Raw genomic sequence first — 5573 nt, 5'->3', positions numbered from 1 at the left:
GATAGATGACTGGCTAAAGAAGCTGTGGTACATATATCCAATGGAATATGACTCAGCCATCAGAAGAGATGAAATCTTGCCATTGTGGCAACATGGATGGACCTTGAGATAATCATGCTAAGAGAAATAAGCCAGACAGAAAAAGTTGAAAATCACATGATATCACTTATAGGGATATAAACCTAAAAGCAACAAATGAACATGACAAACAAACAGAGACTCATGGACATGGACTATAGACCAGTGGTTACCAGAGGGGAGGGGGGAAGGGGGAAAGTAGATAGCAGTAAAAGAGGTCAAATATTTGGTGATGGAAGGAAATCTAACTTTGGGTGATGAACATACAATGCAATATATATATATATGACATACTGTTGAACCGTACACTTGAAACTTATTTGATTTTATTAACATCACTCCAATAATATTTAACTTAAAAAAAGACAATGTACAGACATTCCATCTCATTCAACATTATATTGGAGTTTCTATCCAAAGCAACTAGGCAAGAAAAAGAAATAAAATTTATTCAGATGGTAAGGAAGAAATAAAGCTATCTCTATTCATAAATTTGTACATAAATTTATGAATAGAGACAGCTTTAAATATAATCTTATAAATGATGGCTTCTGACGTTAAAAGTAATGTGGAGTCAATCAGTTTGTTTATATATACATATACCTAAGAATGCGGAAACTAATAAATGGGTTCAGCAATGTTGCAGGACATAGACCAATATACAAAAAAAAGTCAATTTATCTTTAGATTGTTCATCGCAAGTGTATTTCTATACACTTGCGATGAACAATCTAAAGATAAAATTAAGAACATAATTCCGCTTATGACAGCATCAAAAAGAATAAAAATTCAGGAAGAAATTTAACAAAAGAAATGTAAGACTTGTACACTGAAAATGACATCCTGTTCAACATGCAACAAGTTCTGCAAAGAACAACAAAATCTAAGAAAGACGGCTCTGGGGAATAACAGTAATGCACAGGTCTGAAACACATCGATTGAAAGAGCCTGAAAAGTCAAACTGCCAGTATTCATTTTCAAACATCCCTAAGAGTAAGCTAGCGAACCAGAATTGCTGTTGTTAGATATTTAGATGGAAAATCCAAGGTACATAAAAAAGTTAAAATATCTTAGCCAATCCAGGAAAGCTGAGAACCTAACCTATAACAATCATTATTAGTTCAGGGCTCACTCACTAACCTGTATTGCCTCTTCGATCTATGTCTTGCAATACACAAATGTTGTTTATTGTCTTTTTCTTATTTTCTGCAACTTTCCATCACATATTATTTTCTTTAATCAGGAAATTCTACTCCCTGACCCCCAAAGTCCTACAGCACGTAAAATTATGCCACACAATATAACACAATCTTCTTAGAATGTATTAACCATCTTCTTAACTTTGAGGGCAGGTCTAATACAGTAGTAAATTATGCTTTCTTCTAATAAAGTACAACAGAATATAAAGGGTTAATTTTGGCAATCAAAGCAGTGATAGAGATACCAAGTTCTCTCAGTTTCAGATACAGCCTTGAAGCAAGTATAAAGAAACACAAATGCCATCATGCCCTGTTCTGATATAATTAACGATATGATAGAATAAATATTGAAATAATACCTAATGTTACAGGGATCAGCATGGCCTAGATCAGTCTAGAATTCTGGTGGGTATCTGAATCACCCGAAGAACTTAGTAGAGATACAGAAGCCCCTCCTCTAACCTACTTCAACAAGCCTGGGCCTCTATGTTCTTTATGAGCTGTCCAGGTCATTCTGGTACATTCAAAAGTTTGAGAATCACTGATCTGTATGAAGCTCCATTTCTAACTCTTTTATGTGACCTTGGGCAAGTTACAGACCTCTCCAAGCCTCAGTTTCCATACATATTTTAAAATAAAATGGATTGGACTAGATGGATTTCTTGTTTTAATTAAAAGGATCCTTTGTTTTAAATGTACATAGTACAACAATTCATCTAAATAATTTTTAATAGTTAACTGTTCTTTAAATATAATCTTACGAATGATGCCTTCTGATGTTAAAAGTAATGTGGATTCAGTTTAAAATTATCTATTTAGAATATGATAATAGAAGTTAAAAAAACTATGTCATATGAAGTCTTCTAAGGAAATTATGACAAGTTCATGATCAGATAAATGCCATTCCATTATTAAAGGGGATTACTACAGAAAACAGTATGGAGGGTCCTCAAAAAATTAAGAGTATATGAACAATATAGATGTCTAACTAATGTACTGTATACTTGAAACTAATTTAAATAAATAAATTTATTTTTTTTAATTAAGAATAAAGCTACCATTCAACTCAGCAATCCCTCTTCTGGGTATCTACCCCAAAATTTGAAAACGTTTCTTCCTAAAGATACATGTCCCCTCGTGTTCATTGCAGTATTATTCACAGTGACCAAAACATAGAAACAACCTAAGTGTATTTCGATGGATAAAGAAGTTGTGGTACATACATACAACGGAATATTACTCAGCCATAAGAAAGAATGAAATACTGCCATTTGCGACAACATGGATGCATCTTGAGAGTATCATGCTAAGCAAAATAAGTCAAATGAAAAAGGACAAAAGCTGTATGATTACGCTCATATGTGATATAAAACAAAAATCAACAAATCAACAAAGGAGCAAACACATCAAACAAACTCGATACAGACAACAATATCGTGGTTATGGGAGGAGACCAGGCTTGGGATATTGAGCACACAATGCGATATACAGATGATGTAGTATAGAATAGTAAACTTGAAACTTACGTAGCCTTATTAACAAATGTCACCACAATCAATTTAATAAAATAGAAGCATAAATAAATTTGAATAGGCATGTCAATTTCCTGGGTGTTGTCCTTCGGTATAAACCTTACACTTTATATTAAAATTGTATTCTGGATTCCTACCATAAGCAAAAAATTCAACAGCAGCTCAGAAACGACCTTAATGTCTTGGTGAAACACTTATTTACCTCCTGATGGTCACTCAATGCTTCAATCTCTAGTGTATCTGCTGTCTTACCTCTGCTGATCTTCCCAGGCATGGCAGCCACCTTAACTCTCCAAATGCCACTGCTGTGAAGAGGAGACATCACAGATTGCTATAGTAACACAGCCTTTGTGACTCAGTGAATCAACTACTCTCAGGCACTGTCCAGCTGACACCTGGCACAGCTGACTATTTTTCCCAAAGGTCCATTGATGTGATCCTTCTGTCCCATGGTATTTCATGAGTCACGGTGGGTCTGATAAGCCAGTTTTCGATATATGCAGAAAAAGGAAATTAGTTAAAACCAATTCATGCTCTTCATTATAAATCCAGACCTGATTTTGGTCACTGTAGTCACATGCCTTAAGCACCACTAGCCCTCCCTCTGACTTGGCCACCAGACACTTGTCGGTCCGTAGATAATAGACCCTAACATGTTGAAGGACTTTGGGGGCATTTTGGCCCTCTACTGATAAAAATGGTTTGCTAGGGTTTGATATTGGGCTCAGATGTGCATTTCTGGGTAAATATGATCCAAATACCATTTAAATAATTTATAACCCAACTTCTTCCTCAATTCAACACACTCACTGAGTATAAACCACAAATTCATATTAATGTCCACTCTGTCCCCCTTCACTGACAAGAACAGTTGAGGCCCAGACAAGTTAAAAGATGCCACGCCCACCAGCGCAAAAGCTAACATAAAATGCTAGTTTGCCTGTTTCATATCCAATCCTATGAAGGGTCTAAATTACCAACTCTCGCACCAGCCAGGCCGCTTGATGAATCAACAAGAGAAGAAGGCCTGAAATATGCAACGAGAGAATGTGGTGGGTGCGGTCAATCCTGATTTCCACCTTCCTTCACCCTCTAACTCCCACAGCTAAAGCTAAGCCACATCTCTTCTAAGTACTGAATCAGTTCCTCCCCTAAGTAGAGTAAATATTCCTAGATCCATCACTTAGAAGCACAGATCCAAATCAGCTACATGGTTTTTCTGCCATGATACCCTAGTTCGGGCAACCAGGTTTTTACCTGGCTCACTGCAACCCAACGTCTGTATTATGTCCCACATCCAATGACTAAATCCTTATTCAATACTCCGCTTCCTTCGGGGCTGAGGTTCTCCTTTGGTCTCTGAATCTTCCTGATTCCTATGTGTGGGTTCTCACCACTTGTTATCTCCTTACAGATCAGCACTTTTGTCCATCCCGCTCTCCACTTAACTTTCTATTTGCCTTGCCAATGCATTTCATGAATCTGAATTGTGTCAGGATTCTGGTCACCTTAGTCTGGCCAGATCGACACGCGAATTAGCCCCAGCTGATGAAGGTGGCTGCCAGGCTGTCAAAGGGAGTAAGATAACAGCATGACTGCGTTTCCCCCTACTACATGGAATAATTTTCCTGGCCTGCCAGAAGTGGTGAAGGACAGTGACTCAGGTCAACAAACATTCTAGCTGCTGAGACAGCGCAAGAGAGGATCGGCAAAGGGACGATCGAGTACTGCCAGAAACCGAAGTCTCTCTGCTAGGAGTTTAGCATGGAGATAAATGAAGAATTTCACTGAGCTGCAGCTCAGGACCCCAAATCACCCACGCAGTCACTGTTCAATATTCTTCTCATTCCAGCTTTATTTCTACTGCATAGAGAAAGATCATTATAAGTGATTTGCTCTGGAGAGTACTGGAGCAACCTGAAATCATCTGCAGAGGAGCTGTTTATAGGAGTGTGAGAGACAGAAGAATACAAACATCAGAAGGAGGAAGTGCTCTGGTCATGCTGCCTGTCATAATCTGCAGTTTGAAGAGAAATACTGTCAAAATAGAATCAGGTTCGTTCCTCCCAATATTATTACCCTTTGTGTCCCAATATGTACATTTTGCATGGCTCGTTTACCTTTAAAAAAAGCTCTTATAAAATCTAACTCATTCTCAGTATCTGCTCAATTAAACAGCAGCTATCCTTGGTCCACTGAAACTACTAATAGCGTTTTAAAGATACAGTGTCAGAATTGTATATGACCCTGTCCACTTACATTATAATTTGCACTGGCCTGATTTCTTAGGCCTAGTTTTACATCTTCCAGACTCACATCTGCAAATAGACAGAAATATATATGTATGTATGTATGTGTGTGTGTGTGTGTGTGTACATATATATATATATGTACACACACACACACACGCACGCACATATATATATAGTGTCTAGTAACTACTTTTTGACCATGTACTAGAAACAGATAGGTACTTAAACTTTCTAATCAAGAATGTTTACGGGAGGCTGGGCGAAATGGTGTAGATGATAGAAGCTTTGTTCATCTCCTCTTGCGATCACATCAAACTTGTGACAGAAACACAGGGCAAACGGCAAGTAAAGTCACCTGGGGTCTAGAGGAACAGAAGCCCTACAACTAGGGAGAGAAATAACAAATCACCCTGCAATGGCTGGAGGTAGGAAGGGGCGAAGATGCAAGGCTGCCCAATCCCCAGTGGCTGAGTGGGACAGAGGCTGCAGCAGCAGCAGCAGACGCCTCTTAA

The 5573-nt window shown here is 38.0% G+C and overlaps 1 protein-coding gene across 1 annotated transcript in view; it reads right to left on the bottom strand.

Annotated features, from left to right (window-relative positions):
• NEXMIF (neurite extension and migration factor) overlaps nt 1-3082 on the bottom strand; it is a 67211-nt gene extending 64129 nt beyond the window's left edge. Inside the window, exon 1 of the mRNA XM_011379504.2 lies at nt 3062-3082. The gene's annotated coding sequence lies outside the window, so the exon portion shown is untranslated. The remainder of the gene's footprint in view (nt 1-3061) is intronic.
• Nucleotides 3083-5573: the final 2491 nt, after the last annotated feature.

Source organism: Pteropus vampyrus, unplaced genomic scaffold (genome assembly GCF_000151845.1).
Source record: "Pteropus vampyrus isolate Shadow unplaced genomic scaffold, Pvam_2.0 Scaffold361, whole genome shotgun sequence".
Taxonomy (NCBI): domain Eukaryota; kingdom Metazoa; phylum Chordata; class Mammalia; order Chiroptera; family Pteropodidae; genus Pteropus; species Pteropus vampyrus.
This window is presented reverse-complemented; position numbering and strand designations above follow the sequence as displayed.